We start from the raw sequence: 17294 nt of genomic DNA, 5'->3' as shown, positions 1-17294 counted from the left end.
TCCTACCAAGACAAACAGTTGCATTTCAAAAGTTCCAAATTCTTGATTTCAAATAAAAATTTTTTACCGAAAATATACTTGGTGCTACATATGGTTTCACAGAATGCCAAAAGCAAAGGACAATGACTTATTACTATCGTGGGGATCTCTCTACTCCAGAAGTCTTTAAGTGGAATACAGACAAACTATAATTTCGTATTAAAAAAAGTTTACTTAAATTTTTAAGAAAGTTTGCTTAAATTACTAAGAAAGCCACCATGTCAAAAAGAGGAATATAATTCGACAAACTATCGCACACCAGGGGGAAAAAATCCAAAACCATTCAGAAAGAAAGAAGGTATATAGTTTTCTCCTCCTTGAAAACGACAGGAATTTTCCAACAGCTGCCCACTGTCACCCAAGAGGACATGCTGCCAGCATCAGGAACCCCCCAGTCTGTGACTCCGACCAGGGAGGGCTGTCCCAAGGCCCAGAGGAGGATTGCACACACACCGATCCCAAGGGCAGCTCCTGGCCCTCCTGATGCCACTGGCAAGAACCACAGCTTCCTGCTTCTCAACTCATCAGAACAGCCAACCTCAGCAAACTGATTTCTTAAATAAAACAGACCTAACAATCAGTATTTTATAGGAAGGAAAACATTTTTCCACCGTGCATGTGAGAACATCAGAGATGTTCGTATTTATAAACACCTGTAAAACTGCAGCTCTACATCCCTGCAACATCATTCCTTTGCCATCATTTTTTTTTCAAAACTGGAACACACAACATACTCTATCATTCAATGTCAGAAACAGCAATAACTGGCACACAGTAAGTTAAATTGAATCATGGAGATGACCTAACATGGAGAAAACTCAAAATTTTATGAAAAGCCTTAGGGTTTCACACAAATCAAAGAGCATGAGGCTGTGTGTTGGAAGTGGTCATGAGCAATTATTGTATCAAGGTACATTTTTTTAAAAGAAAAATCTGGAGGAAATTATTAAGTAGCATAACATGATTTCCCCTGTGAACATTCAGTTATTCTTAGAGCAAGAAAGAATTAATTTTACCAAATTCTACCAGCTAAGCAACTATCGTGGCAAAATATTAATCATTCAAATTAGCTATCTCACAACTACATTACATCCCCCCTTTCTACATAAAAAAACCTTCAAAATTAATTGTCTCTGATTCTGAAGAAAATTCACAGAACTGCGTAAGCTGATCACAAAACTGATCATAAGGAACCACCTTAATAGCTTGCCCTCGGCAAAGAGGAGATGCTTCTTATTACCAAAACCTGACACAACTTCCCCAAACTTCTTTTCTGCATTTAAAAAGTTTACATAAAGTCTCCAGAATGAAAAATAACCCTGATACAAATACCTTTAGTAATGCTTCCCCAGCTTTTGCTAACCAACAAAAACTTAAGAAATCTACTCAAAAGTATAATCAATACAGAACCTTTTAAGGAAGCAGGGCATATACAGAAATGTAACAGTTCAACGATACTTAAGAATTAAGTTCAGGCATTAATGTCTGAAAAAAAAGGTTTAGGCACAAAAAAGGGTTGGAAATGAAGAACTGAAAATGGTAACAGTTGCCAGTAGCAAAAAGATGCTCAGTATTTCTTACCATCTCCCAGAATAGCACAGCAGCATATAAACTGACAACCCTGCTGAAATTAGTGCATATTTTAAAACATAAATTATATCTACACCTTGCTGCATTAGGATGGTGGCTCAGAAATAAGAACACAATCCCTCCAGCAGAATTTACTTCAAAGCCTTCCCATTCCTCTGCCTACCGAGCTCAGCAACAGATAAAATTGAGAATGTGGTTTTCATTCATTTCTTCCAGGCACTCTAAAAATCACACATGCACCTCAGAGTGGTTTGAAATCTGGTATGCCATATGGCAGTACACTTGTCATTTCCAGAAATATGTTGAATATGGGTTCCAGAGATATAAAGCCCCAATAAAAAAAAATAAAAAAATAGAAAACAAAACAAAACCAAAACTCCTGAAGCCAACAAATTCTGCTCAAATACTACACCAGGTTTATACTATGCACAACTGGAGAGCCTGGGCTTTGATCAGGCTTCAAAGAATCTCTTCATTTGCCCCAGAAAATAAATCTGATGCCTTAGCTTGAGGAGGCTTATTTCCCTACTGTTTTGCAACTCTGTAAAGTTATTTACACTTGCCTTAAGTGAGAGTGAAGTAGAAATGATACATCAACATCAATAGTAGATTTATACAAACACATTGCACTTGGAGCACAAAGTAAATGATTTACAAGCTGCAGGACAGTGGAGAATCAGGATCAAGGGTTTTATGGCTATTCCAGTGTGAACTAACTGAAGAAGAAATAATTACTTCTCATTCCTACATAAAATGTTTAATGGTGCACATGATGAAGTAACATTCAAAAAAACCCCAAAAACCTCCCAAACAAAACCCCAAAGAGTTAGGAAACACATTAAAAAAAAAAAACAAAAAAAACCAAACCAAACCAAAAAAAAAAAAAAAAAAAAACTGACAAAAGATGTAAGACTCTCCTGCTGGCTGAAATAATCACACAGTCTCAAAGCTCAGCAAATTAGAAAGAGATTTCCAAAAAATTGGTGGAGCTCAACTAAATATCTTGCTGTTGGCAAAATGAGCAAATCCTGTGCTCTAGGTAGAAATCAACTAATTTATCCGTCTACTATCATTTCGACTTTTCAGGGCTGTCTAATTTTCACAATTTGCCATCTCTGATTAAATGATCTTTTTTTTCTGAGAAAGAAAACTCAGACTAGCAAACTGAAATTCAGTAACATTACATGACCATAACTTTCCTCCTTGCCTTTTTCTTCCAAGGATGTAAGCGCAGATACAGAGAAACAGAGAATCATTTCCCTTTTTGCAGGCACACACCCTTCCTCTCTTTAAACCTCATATTGCATCTTGAAACTAAGTTATCCTAACACACATCTTTTTACCCCTAAAATGAAAATTAACAGCAAGTGGTAACTGTTGACATGACTTGCTTTAGGCACGACACTAAGTTTACAAACACGCACAGAAATCAAGAAAATAATCTCACTCCAGGGGGGTGGATGCTATAATCTGCAACAAACTTCCCATGTGCATATTCCATAGAAATGCCTGTTTTGGAGACAGTGAATGTGTGCTATTTATCCAAGTATGCAGAGGTGACTTGGGAAAAAATGCCAAGGAAATGCAGGTGATTCTATTACCAGAGTCCAATCCAGACCTCCCACAACATTTCTATGAATAATGAAGAAAATCAAGAGCATTTTGACCATATCTGGGAAGAGTACATTTGCAAGTACCTAACAACTCATGGCAGCACTGACTGGGATATGTAACGTAGCAGACACTCTTCCACTACACTAATCCATCAAGTTCATCCCAGAGCAGGATCCTTTCAGCTGCTGCGGCTGATGAGGGTTTCAGCCATGCAGAGACAAGACTACCACGTACTCACATCTCCCAAGGATGAGTGTATCAGCTCATTGCTGCTAGAGGCAGAGGGCTTTGAGAAAGCCAGGGCTTTTTCCTCAGGCATAACAAGCACAGAGCTGCCAGCCACTGGTGTTGCCATCTAGGGAAGCTATTCCTAGAAAAGCAAGAAAAATGCGTGGGCTGAGCTGAAAAGACAATGCAGAAACTAAGGCAAGCAGAAGAGTCCTCTGTAATACAAAAGGTGAAGAAAATCCCCATGTCTGCTAAGATTTAGGCTGAAGAGCAGATCTCTCCCCAACAAATTCCACAGTCAATAACGCGTTTTCAGGTACGCTGAGCTTGTGGGTGGGATGAAAAGTGGTTTCCACATGCTACAGCAAAATTTTACTGTGCCTAGCAGACAAATAAAGTATGCTAAATTTCCTGAACATTTTAATATTCACTGCAAAGTATAGTAAAACCAAACAAAACCCTAGAAAATCTGCACTTTACAGAACTTTCCATATATTCTGCAGATGGCATTGAAACCATCTGCTGATGCTGCCAGAACAATTCAAGAACCACCAAAATCTGTGTTTGACAGGTCCAGACCTACTGTAAAGTATGGAAAATCTGAATGACTTCAGCATGATACATAGAGGTGTTCCTGGATAATACAGATTACATTTCTTCCTTAATCATTCTTCCAATAAAAGCAGTGTGAAATTTAACTTCTATGGTACTTTTAATTGTAGTTGTAGGAAACAAAAAAGCTGTCAGCTACTGAAGCCTCACACACACCACTATCCTCCCACAGCTATTACTACACTGTCAGAAGAACTAGAGAAACTGTTCTCACACTGGCACACCTAAAAAACTGAAGATCAGAACCAATTCTCAACTGTGCATACACTCCTTTTAATCATCATTTTCTTCTTCCTGTAAGTGCTTTTCTTTACAAATCCAAACCTCAGAAAAGTTAACTAAACACATTCATAAGTGGCTTGAGTATCATAACTCAGTTGATTAAACATTTGGAAGAGTTCACCTGGTGGCTTTGAAGTGCAGCAGAGGACCAATTCAGGGTTCTGCAAGTGGCAATATACTTCTTGAGGATCTATCAGTAAAGTAGTAACAATACTTTAGGCAAAGCAAAGCCAAAAGAGTCAAGATGGGAAACAAAGCTATAAACAGTAAGAATGCAGTAGTTTACTTCCTGTATGCAAGGTTAGCAAACTATTACAACATCAAGGTACATGCCAGTCTTCCTTAGTTACACATTTAGCCTTTAAGGTGTCCAGTGCACTTTTTCAAGCTCTTGCTATTTATTGTAATTCTATACTTGAAGATCTTCCTGCATTTCGAGACAATTATTATTTTGCTTTGATGCTTTTTTCCTTGGATGTTTTCCAGATGAAGCTCTAAATTGAAGCTCAGCAGAAAAATGATCAGAGCACTACATTTCAATAACAGAAGCATTGAAAGTGTGGCCTTCAGTGTATTAAAGTCATTGCTGGAAGCTACACATGAAAATATATTACCCACCTCAGAAAACCCTCCATTGTTATAATTTGGTCATTTCACACACCAGTGATCAATCTCAGCTGAGCACATTCTGTAAGTCCATACATAATGATAAAAAATTAGACATACTGGAGAAAAATTTAAGTCTTTCCTTTGTGAACAAGTATATTCACCTAGTAATTTTATATAAAAATCACATTTCTACTGCTTCTTGGTATGAAGCTACACAAGGTGAAGACATACAAATTGTTGGTTACAAGGGTCAATGACTCAGCAACCTGTATAATGTCCACTTTGCAGCAAAAGCTGATAAGCACAAAACAATTACTTTAAAAAACAATCTTGCCCACATGAAAATTTTTTAAACCTTCATACACACTTAAGGCTACTAACTGTGAATCATACATCCTTTGTCTAACCCTTCCTGAACTCAAAATTTCTATTTCCAACTCTCTTTCCTTTACCTGCCCTTAAAATTTGTAAGTTTCAGATCACTGTTGCATATAAAGTCCTCAGAATGGGCAACTGTCAGTAAGTATATTACAGCACATCTACAAGCTGAAAACCCCAGGCTACATTTCCTTTCAGTACAGAACCACACATTTTTCAGAACAGCAATGTTCTGAAGAAATATTACAAAAAAGAGAATATCCAGGTATTGGAAAATAGAAAAAAATGAAATAATATTGCTTCTACCATTCCCCCAACACTCTATGACACTGAGATCCAGTGCTGAATCTCATCACACAATTCCCTCTACAGCAGCTCTCCCACACTACAAAGAGTGGACAAGCAGGAGGAGGATGTATAGTGAAGGAAAGTCCAGTGTCATTTTTATACAATTCATCTGAGCCCAAAGACAGTTCATACTGGTAAATCCTATGCCAATTTGGACCACATTAAGTTCAGATTTAATTAATCATTCTCAAATACCAAGTTGCAAGCATATCCATATGAAGGTAGCAAATAAGACTATGATATTCTGCAGAATAACCTGTAAAGCACCCTACACTTTCTCCTACCCTGAGCAGATATAAGCAATCAGACAACCTTATTTCCATGACTGTGTGCAACTACATATTTAGCTAGAATAGACAGCCGACAAAACACTAACAAAAATATCTTCATCCAGATCCTATTCACAGCTGTTAATTTAATGGAAAGGCTCTTCCGGCATGAAGAATACATGAGTAATAGCCTCTACGGGAACTTTAACAGCAGATCGTTAGACAAAGGGCTTCATAACGCAGCAGCTGGACGCCATTCAGCTACCTGACAGCCCTGTGCTGCTTGGAAAGAGTGCATTAACCACAGGATGTGACTTCCTGAAGCAGACTGGTGCTGCCCGGGACTGCAAAGGAAGCACAAGGGAGATGGGGTAAGGAGGCAGATTTGGATGCTTTGAAAGAGGTATTAGAGCAAAGGGCTGTGTGATGCAAGACAACATATCGCACACAGCAGCTGCAGGAAAACAGATTTCTCTGCAAAACAGTTACACACTGTCATTTTAGCTTTCCATAAATTTACAGTACTACAAATCAATGCCACTGAAAATTCTAGAAAAACAATACTGAACATTTATTTGTTACATTTCTCAATGTAAAAATGTTTCTTCTTATTTAAGGCAAGATGCATATTGACTGACCCACGTGGGAGCTCATCCCAAAACCCTAACCCCTAATTCCAGAATATATCCATAGAAGAAGGATGTTAAAATCAATTCTACAGAAATACTGTAAGCAAGGGTTCAAGTGTACCCTCATTTCAGAAAGTTCATCAACTCTACTTCTGCACATCACGTAACTGCAATGTTCCAGTCAAATCTTACTCATTCCCAAATGTGTGCAATCATGCTAGACAGATTACATTTTTTTTTCTAGTTTTACCCAATATCTTTTTCCTTTGCTTAAATATCTCTGCCGTATGAATGGATTACTGAAAACCCAAAAACACGTCCATAATCAAAGCTATTCCCAATCCTAATTATCTACAAAATACCGTGCAGTGGAAAAGGCAGAGGGAAGAGAGTGACAAAGCAAAGACACAGATGATCACCGTCAGTCTGGACGGCACAATAATCAAGGTGTGCACCAACTAAATCAAAGATTTTCTTGAATTAAGTATTTACAGATCCATAAAATAAAATGGTACTTCCCTAAGAAAATCTGAAGGCTCATGTACACAACTGTCAAAACTATGAATTACATTGATACCAGGTGCAAGTACTAATATTGAGATTTGGAGTTTTGATTGCTATTGTGTTTTGTGGGGGTCTTCCTAATATCTAGTAGGCTCCACAATTTTAGAACAACAGTATCAACAATTTAAAAATCCACTGAAAACCAGCTGCTTAACCTCAGGCATGACATCCTGCAAACTAGGTTCACATTCAAAAAAGCCTATGGCAGGAAAAAGGCACAGGAACAAGAGCCAAGGGCTGCTACCAGTCAGGTGAGCAACAGGCATGCAGAGTTGACCAAGGAGCAGTGCTGGAAAAATGACCTCCTCTCTAGCACAACTCCACCTTGACTCACCTGCTTTCGTGACTCACTGACATCAGATTCTTGCTACTTTTGAAGAATGAAGTATTTAAAATTTTACTACCTGCTTAGCAAGCACAGTATAATCTACTAAATACCAAGCTGCTTCAAATGCTATGTACACTCAGTAATGGTATGTATGCCATTGCTGCAGAAGAGTAAGTCAATGGCCATTAATTCAGATTGCAGTTATGTATGGTATCTTCTTTTAACCACAAGTATCTCACTTATATTAACTCAAAGGAATCTAAATGACCAGCTACTTAACCACTAAAATTATCTATCTGGAAAGAAGGAAAAAAACCCAAAGAACATAACAGACAAATCACAAGGGCAAGCTGAAAAGACTTTTATAACAGAACATTGAAATCGGATCTAGCTGCACCATTAAACAATCTAATACAGTTAAAACATGGGGGAGGCAAAGCATTTTAAAAGTTACAAATTTCCATGATCTGCATTAATACACTTTTTTTCAAACCTGGATTCCTCCACAACAAGAATTACAACCCTCAATGCATTCAAGAGCCTTTTTCATTTTTTTTCCTGTTTTCATTAATTTTGGTTTTCTATTTTAAATTCTAGGTTTCCACATTTTTAAATAAAACACAAAACAAACTAATTCCTTGTTTCTTTCCTGAAGGTGTAATTTCCTTTTCCATCAACTTAAGCAGGTATTATATCAAACACTGCCTGATCCACACCTGTTCTACAACAGCTCAGTATTACTGTTCATGTAACAATTCTGAACAACTAGGAGCCACACTGACTTTATGGGACTGCTGGAAAAGTCATGTCATACACAATGTATAGGCAAAAATCTGTCTCTAAAAATAAGCTGGCTGTGTGACACTACAGCAGAAGTTCCATAATTCAATATACATGTTGTGACAAGTAAAGAATGTGTAACGAAGAAAGAATTGACCTGCAGTGTAACAGTGGTTCTTGTCTTGGAGGAGATGTGCATATGGCTCGGCTTCGTGTATTGTAAATAAGACACGTTCACTCCAATAGGAGTGAACTTGTGGTACTGAGCCCATGCTTGCATTTTCACAGGGCCACAACAATGGAGACAAAAGCTGGGATACAAAACAAGGAAGGAAACTTTGGCAAAGCTTTAACACTGTGTCTTCCAGAGTGGTGAAAGAAAAACCTGAATAAAACAAACATCCAGAATCTCCTGTCAGCAAAACCAGAAAAGATCCTAGAGGAATACAACCACGAGTATTATAAGACGAGACTAACGGAGGAAGACAAACATTGTCCCAGTAATGACATTACCCAGACTTTAACAGTTTTCTTCCTATAGGAAGTCTATAACATTTCAGTTCATTATGATTCCCCATGCGTCCCTTAAGAGCCTCAAAGCTCATAAAAATGATGTGTCATATTTTGATACTTGTACTAAACACAAGCTTTGTGATTACCAGTGTTTAAACTCAACACAATTCACACAGTCCTCACTGAGGTATCTGATTAAATTTCTAATATTCATGAACTATAATTTTAATATTGAATGCTCAAAATGATTTAGGTCTTTTGATGTAACGGAACATAAGTCCTTTAGTGTCAAGTGGAAGGCAGATCCTTTATTATGGCATTAATTATTTGGGATATTAGCATTAATTTCTTTCTCTATTTGAATTAAATGGAATTCAAAGCAGTGTGAATTTATGAATAGTCCACAATATAATTATTTCTATATTATCCCTGCAGCACTAGCAGAAAGACTGCCAACAGACCTGAAAATGTAAAGGAAGGAGACTGATCATCACTTTTTCTTTTCATCTTTTTTCAGAAAGACGGGAAAGGTAAGGCTCAAGATGTTTATACTCTAAATGGCTTCACTCTTTTTTTGATGTAAAAATACCTGTGTTTATACCTATAAAAGCCACCTACACTTTTTGCATTCATCGTGCAATGATTAAAGGAAAGCACAATTAAACAAGATATACCATAACAAACTTATTTTATGACTGGAACAAAAACATTCTTAATTAAAACCACAAAGCTGAAAAAATAGCAGGGATTTTTACAAAATATTAATACTCACTGGGAAAAATTCTATGTCTTCACTTACATTTCCAAAATTGCTACATACACAGAATTCCAAGTTCTGGTAGGAAGGACTAATTAAAGACACAAACATGGTACTTTCTTCCCAACACCAAAATAGTACCAGTTATCATTTCACTTTATTACAAGTATAGCCAGACAGTATTGCTAACAAAAGTAATTCATAACTATAAATAAATAAATACACCACCACACATGAAAAACTGCTGTTTGCAGGTCATTTGAGTCAGTTACCAGAGCACTAGATACTGACAGACCGTAATCCAGCTTAACATTCCAATACAAAACACACAAAAATCAGCATTTATATGGTTTTACCCAACTTTCAAGACTTCTTCAGTCCAGTTAAACCAGAAACACCTGGTCAACTGAGACTGCAGCCTTACAAATAAACATCAGCCAAGTCTATAAATAAACCAAATAAGCCATCTGTGCCAGGCTGGCCCTGTTTGTAGCCCATCTACACAGGTGTCAGCTCCTGGCCCTGCACTCTACAGCTGAACTACCATGGAGTGTTTGTACCATTACTGGCTCTGTTAGCTCAGCACTAACACAAAATGAAAAATATCAGTAAACAGAGTGCTTGTTTCCAATCTACCAAATACTCAAAACCTATCATTCTGGTTTTGCTGAAATTTTTGAAAATACTGAAGGCATTTAAAACACAGGCATCTTTAAAGTGACTGGATGAGGTCCAACTACCTTTTTTTCTCTTCTACTATTTAGCAAACAAATTTTCAATCTAAAACTACCAACTAAATTTTCAACCAATATTAAATCTATTTCAAATGAAAACTCAAAGGATACTTGTAAAAACAAACAAAAAAAAACCCTGAACTCAAATCTGGAAAAAGCCTAAAGTCTTGCTGAGCCAGGTGGCAGTGTACATTTGCAGCAGCCCAAGTCTCCTGTGGTGGAATCCAGAATCTTTGACATGCCATCATTCAAGACCTGTCAAATTTGATATTACTCAGTGTGTGTCTGGAAGGACACCATCCATTCAGGGAAATGAACGTGTCATTTGTTGTCATGACAGCTATCAAAATTCAGCCCGAGAGCATATCACAGAGCCACGTATCTCTCCTTCTGCACTAAAAGGTTGAAAAATACTTTCCTTGTCGTCATCCTAAACATCATTAGGATGTCAACTAAGAAGTCAGCTCCCCTGAAACAGCAGTGGCCCAGGATGGCACTGGGAGCAAGTCCTACACACAACGGATGTGGGAGAAAACAAGTGTGATGGATACACTGCTATTGTAATAACAGGAAGGAAAAACCTTGCAGCCATGGTATACTCAGGGTGTTCCTACTGCATCAAAGCCAAGAGGTCAGGATGATCAATGCTTGGGACTCTGCTTTGGTATCAGTGCCAGGATTTGCTAAACAGAAGACTTCTCTTATTACTGTTCCCTGAAACATTTATTAGTCCAGAACACTTTGAAAAATTTAGAACAGTTCAACTCTCCATCTACAGATTAAGTTTTAACAGGACATAGTGTTCCTCTTCTCTCCCAAACCTATGAAAAGACTGAAGTTATTAAGTGTTTTATTTTACTATATAGTTAACTAATACTTAATTGGTATACAAATAGCATCATTTTAGCCAACTTAAATTTGACAAGGATGAGTTAGAAAATTCTACTATACTTCATTTATATTTTATATGCTTAATGAATACCATTATTCCTTTCTAAACCTTCCCACCCTTGCAAGGATCTAATCTTATTTTGAAGGAAAGGTTACTTTTTGAAAATAATATAAATAAGAACAATATAGTTAAATCCAAAGCGAAATTGACTTTTTTTTTCCAAGAGCTTGCCTCTATTTTCTTAAAAACAGAACACATACTTTTTAAATGATGCACTGCCATCAGAATCAATAATCCACCCCAGCATGAGCGAAAAGCACCTGCCTTTGTTAACCCTCTTCCTGTTCCCCTGCAGCGTCTGACGGCTCCTCTGCACTTGCACAGAGCTGACCCAGTGTAACCCACAGGGAAAGACAGGCTAGAGTCAGCACTCAGCTAAAAGCAGCTTCTCACCCTCCAAGAGGACGTGACCCAGACTCGGAGGACTGCATCAGGAAGAGCATCCACAGCCTCCAGCTTCTCCATAAACTTCAGTACCTGCTTTCACACTCGTGTCACTTCTCTTTATTCAGGCCCTCATAATTACTCTGATCATTTCTGGAATACAGAAACTTCAAACACCTCAGAAGGCTAAAATCTGCCTTCCTATCAAAAAAAGTAATAAACTGAAGGCCTGCTCATTTATTATTGGTTATTAATGCCCCACCTATCCAAATAGCACAACTGCTGAAACACAACAGGCTCCCCTAACTGTTTTCTCTGATAAAAAAATCTTATTTGAAACAAAGTTTGTATTTAATTCAATTAATTTTTAAAAAATATTTAAAAAGGAGACTGCCTAAGAAAAGTTGCTACCTGATTCTGTAAAAGATGATCTTCTTTTGTCTAATAAAATTTCTGCTATATTCTATCTGTGGTTTATCTCACTACCTGTTTTCACACCTGTTTCTATGGTTGTGTGTACTCTGCATACAGTAACTGATACAAGTTGAGGAAAACTGGGGAGGTAAAAAGACACCCATATACCATTTTATTCTCCAACTGTATTTTGTCACAACTGTAAGAGAGAATCAACACTTTTGAGAATTCAGTGATCTGCCAAATGTCCCTTGTTCACCACATTTTCTGCTCCACCAAATAATGAACAGTAGTTACATGTCACAATATTAATACTGGCTAATGAGATCAGGATAAAACCAGCATAGCAAACCTACAGTGCAAAAAAAGCCTCTAAGCCACAAAGTTTGTTTCTACAATTGTGAACAAATACAGGCTATAACAGCATGCCTGAGCTTCCAGTCTAACAAAAGTTTTTCATAGCATGACTATTCCTAAAACTTTACTTGACACCAGGGTTTTGTGCATAGGTGCAGTAATTTAAAATGCAATGGGTTGCTATTCTCTAATCAAGATCTATTCCTCTGCACCTCAATTCTTAAAATTTGTAATACTCTATGAAAGCTTAAAAATGTATACTGTCAGGCCACCTCAAAGTTATTATTTATGTTGGGTTTAAACTATAAACTCCCTTCATTAATAGCGAGAAACAAATTGATTTGCTGTGTCACATATACTTAAGTGAATATAAAAATATATATTTCATACTGCAATGCACTTTCAACTGACTCATGTCATTAGCATTTATGAAACAATTAAGAATTCTTATGATGGGGGAAAAATATTGCTTTAAGGAAAAAGAAAACAAAACAACAAAAACTTACCATTTTGAAGAATTACTTTACACACTACTGAACAGAGCAACAGTTTAATTGGGCAGAACACCATTGACTACATTATTATGAGAAAACTAATGGGCCTAATTAATTTGCAGAAAAAAATTAAATTGGAACTACCTAAAACAGAAATAAGTTTTGGATTCCTGGGCCAACATGCAGAAATCTGCAAAGCAAAACAAACAGAAAAGTCATTTCTCAAAAGGTGTACCAGGATCTCACGTAGTAAAGACTGGACAATGGTGCACAGGCAAAATGATTAGTGTAGGCCTCACTTCTTCACCTCAGGATGACAAAACAAAGCTATTTCCTCCACTGCAAACACCATTCCAGCTCTCTAAACATCGTTCACTTCAGGAACTAGCAAGAATTCCTGACTTTCACTCCCTGGAAACTACTGTTCTACAACATTTCTGTATACCTAGTAAACACAAGGACAAAGTGTACTACCTTTAAGTTCATTATTTGATGAGAAGCAGAAAGCAGCTCTCCTGCAGAGAGCCTCAACTCTCCGCCTTTTCCACATGCCAGATGACCTACTTTGGGGGAAGAGGGTGTCCAGCGACCAGCACCTCACCCTGGGCTGACTGAACCAACCCCAACCCAGCAGTGCCTGCTTTCAGTTCTCAAACTCCCTCAAACACCTCTAATAAATCCACATCAGCAATCCCCCTTCCTCAGAACACCGTGGGAGTGGGGTTTGGGAATACCCCCAGCTTAGAAACCATCAGTCCCTCAATACAAACAGAAAATATATTTTTTTTAGAACCTATGCTTTACATTCAAAGATGCCTTGGTTTTGATTTTCTGCAAGTAAATTGATACAGCACCTGTCTCCATAAGTCTGGAGGCAGCTTTTATGCTCAAGGAGCATGAAAAACGCAGATACTCTGGGTAGTTTTGCTGCTGCTCAAGACCAGGACCAGCAAGCAGAGCTATCTGAGTATCACTTTTCGAGTCGTTACTGTTATAGTTTCTACCGACGAAAGCCATGAGCACTGCAAAGGATTAACATACCAACAGCAACACAAGGCACAAAAAAAAAAAAAAACACCCAAAAAAAAAAAAAAAAAACAAAAAAAAAAAACAAAGGAGCAGACACTGCTGACCTTGTCCCTCTTCTTTAGCTAACAGAAGATGTGAGGTGACACGGAAGAGAGCAAACACCTTTCCTTAAGCTTTCAGACAGCTAGCCAGAAAAACAGAGAAGAAAAGAGAGGAAGGGGAGGTAAGTTCCATTTCTGTCATGCAAGAAGGCAAAGGCTGAAGTTCTGAATTTATCATATGTTCGGTAGCCAAGATGTAGTAAAAAGGATGATTCAGACTACCACATTAGTTTTGGAAAAATATTGCAAAAGAGATTTTGTGTATATTTTTTTTTTCACAAAAGTAATCGGAAATGTAATCTGGTAGAAGCAGGAGGCAAATGCAACAGCTAATGATGCAACGACAGATCAACAGCAATAAGAGCTAACATTATAATGAATCTGTATCTGTTTCATGGCCTATATAAAAATATTTGCTAATTACAGCCTTGATCTTCATGGTACAGGTGCCTTCTATTTCTACATTTATTCACTGTTCCCAAAAGTGACATCTTCTGTCAAAGTCACAAGAAGAAAGTCAGTTACAAAGACAAAGCGATCTGCTTAACTTCTTAAACACACTTGGGTGAGACAGAGGCTTTCGATTTCCAGAGTTGTGAAATCAGTATTTCAGAAAAGAGACAACATTACATCAGAAATTATAATCCTACAAATGAAAACATAATACCATTGACATCATCTATGTGGTGCTGACTCCTTCAGATTCCTAAAAAGCAATGGCAAAACAAGTACTTTCAAACAGAAATTCTTCATAATCTCCTACCCAGCGAGTCCTTTCAAATTCCTCCATATTAAGTTACCAGTCCAAACTCCCAATGATACAAACCACGCGTGGTTAGGCCATGAAAATTTGTTTTTACAAAGGCCACTACCACATTTCATGAAAGAGAAGTCTAATTCTCCCACGTTAAGCTGCTAGAACAGCAGCAGTATGTTCCTCAGAAACAAAAAAGCTTCATGGGAGGACACACTTTTCAAGCTGAAGAATGCTTTAAATTCTTGCCGACTTTCAGTCACCATACAACTTTTAAAACAACAGAAGATTTCTCTTTGTTTTACAAAAACATGATAGTTCTGAGTGAAATACTGCATAGAATTCACGGAATAACCCTGATGCACACAGAGAACCACATTCACTGTTTAAAAACAGTGGAAGATATTAACATAGGAACTAGAGCCGAGAGCCTTCACGATCAGCCAGCTGCAGGTCAGACCTGAACTACAAACCTGATCTTAGATAGGCCAAAGTGCCTACCTTGCCAGCAAGGGGTAGCTGTTAGCCTGGGCACATTTTTAATTAAAAACAGGGAGATAAGACTTATAAACTTCAGTAATTTTCTTCCCAAAACACGCAGGGATGCGCTTCACTGAACACTCATTACGTGAGACGTAATTTTACCTTTATGTCCTTTACCTACACTGGCATCGACCGAGGCCACAGCGCACAGCGCTCCTTGAGAAAATCCCCGGCCTCAGCCCTACTGAGGTCGAAAGTCGGTGACGGAAAGAAAAACGAACGGAGCGGACCGAGGGCGATGTCCCCGCCGCAGCCCGGTGTGCCCGCCCGCCGGTCCCCGTGCGGGGCGGCGGCGCTCCCGCTCCCGCCCGGGAAACTTTCGGGTTGCGCCGCTCTCCGGCCGGGAGGCGCTGCCCGCCTTCCCCCGGCGCTGCCCCGCGGCCGCCGGATACGCCGCCTCCATTCACCGGAGCCCCGCGAGGGGTGCGGGGGGGTGGCGTCCCGGCCCGGCGCTGCCCCCCGGCCGGGCAGCACAAAGCAGCGGCTGTCACACGCACACGAGCAGCAACTCGGGAGGATGAGGAGGAGCCGCCCCCGAGCCCCCCCCGCAACTGGACGTGGCACAACGAACACTCCTCCCGCTCCGGGCCCCCCGTGCCGCCCCCGGCAGGTACCGGCCCCCTCCTGCGCGGGGCGGCCGCGGAGCCTCGGCCGCACAGGTGACACCCGCCTTTCCCCCGCTCCCGACGCCCCTTCCCCGCGTCGTCCCCCGCGGGCGCCACAAGTTTGCGGCGGGCCCCAGCCCCCGCCCCGGCCCCATCCCCGTCCCGCCCGCGGCCGCGCTCACCTCCGGCCGGCCGGCGGGGAGCGGAGCGGGGCGGGCGGCGGCGGCGGGGAGGCTCCCAGCCCAGGCGGGCTCCGCTTCTTTGTCTCCTCGGCGGCGGCGCCCGCTCGCTCCCCCTCCGCTTCCCTCTGCCCTTCCCTGGGCGGATGCGGGCCGCGTCCTCCGAGAGGGGCCAGCTGGCTCCCCCCGCTTCCCCTTCCTTCTCCTTCTGCGCTCTTCGCCGGACGCGTCCAAGGCCCCGGCCCTCGGCGGCGGCAACGGCAGCTCCGCTCCCTGCCTTCCCTCTGCCTGCTGCGCCCGGCGGCGGCGGCGGCGGCCCCTCCTCCGCGAACCGCCCCCCCCGGCACAGGCACAGCCCCCGCCCCCGCCCTGCCCTTCCTGCCGCTGCCGCTGCCGGGATCGCGCGGGAGGAGCTCTCCGGGCTCCCCTTCGCCCGCCGGGAGGGCCGCTGCTCCCCCGCCCCAGCGCAGGAAGGACGAGCAGGGACAGCCTGGGTGGTTCCCTCCCCTCTGCGGGAGGACCGCTCCGGGACCGCGGGGCGGGGCAAAGGGGGCCCTGCCCGGCAGGAGCGCCCTGACGCCTCCTTCCCGTTCCATCCCCGTGAGACCCGGCGCTCCCGGAGAAGCTGCCCCGCTGGGAGCCAAAGCGCCCGGGAAAAGTACTGGCGAATGCTGAAAGACCAGGGGATGGGGGGGACGCGCGCTGTTCGGGGCCGGGCCGGGGGAAGTGCCCCGGAGCGGGGAGGGGTGCGCCGGGATTCGCCCTGAGGCTGCCACGGGCTAGGGCTGCGGGGCCGCTGCCGCCGGGGAATTTCCAGCCGCGGTATCGGGGCGCTTCCGCCGCCGCCCATTAGCCGCGGGGCGGCCGCAGCCGTAGCTCTTCCCGGCCCTTTTTGTCCTGCCGGCCCGGGGCGAAGTTTCAGCCTTAGCGCCCCGTGTATCGGCCCGGTCGGGTGGTGACTGGTAGGTGTTGTGCCCTCGGCAGAGGATGGTGGGCATGGCAGCCACCCCAAGCCGCAGAACCAGAGAATATCCTGTGTTGGAAGAGACCCACAAGGTTCATCGAGTCCAACTCTTTGCCAAGCACAGGACACTCCAAGAACTCCACCATGTGCTGAGAGCGTCGTCCAAATGCTTCTTGAACCCTGTCAGGCTTGGTGCTGTGAGCACTTCCCTGGGGCTCCTGTTCCAGTGCCCACTCACCCTATG

General features: G+C 41.5%; 1 protein-coding gene across 2 annotated transcripts in view; it reads right to left on the bottom strand.

Moving 5' to 3' along the window:
• Window positions 1-16227, bottom strand: part of NCK2 (NCK adaptor protein 2) — an 84223-nt gene extending 67996 nt beyond the window's left edge. For both annotated transcript variants that reach the window (XM_005487968.3, XM_026794036.2), the window contains exon 1: window positions 16090-16227. The gene's annotated coding sequence lies outside the window, so the exon portion shown is untranslated. The remainder of the gene's footprint in view (window positions 1-16089) is intronic.
• Window positions 16228-17294: the final 1067 nt, after the last annotated feature.

The sequence above is a fragment of the Zonotrichia albicollis genome, chromosome 2 (genome assembly GCF_047830755.1).
Source record: "Zonotrichia albicollis isolate bZonAlb1 chromosome 2, bZonAlb1.hap1, whole genome shotgun sequence".
NCBI lineage: Eukaryota > Metazoa > Chordata > Aves > Passeriformes > Passerellidae > Zonotrichia > Zonotrichia albicollis.
Note: the sequence above shows the minus strand (reverse complement) of the source record. Positions and strands in the feature narration are given on the sequence as shown.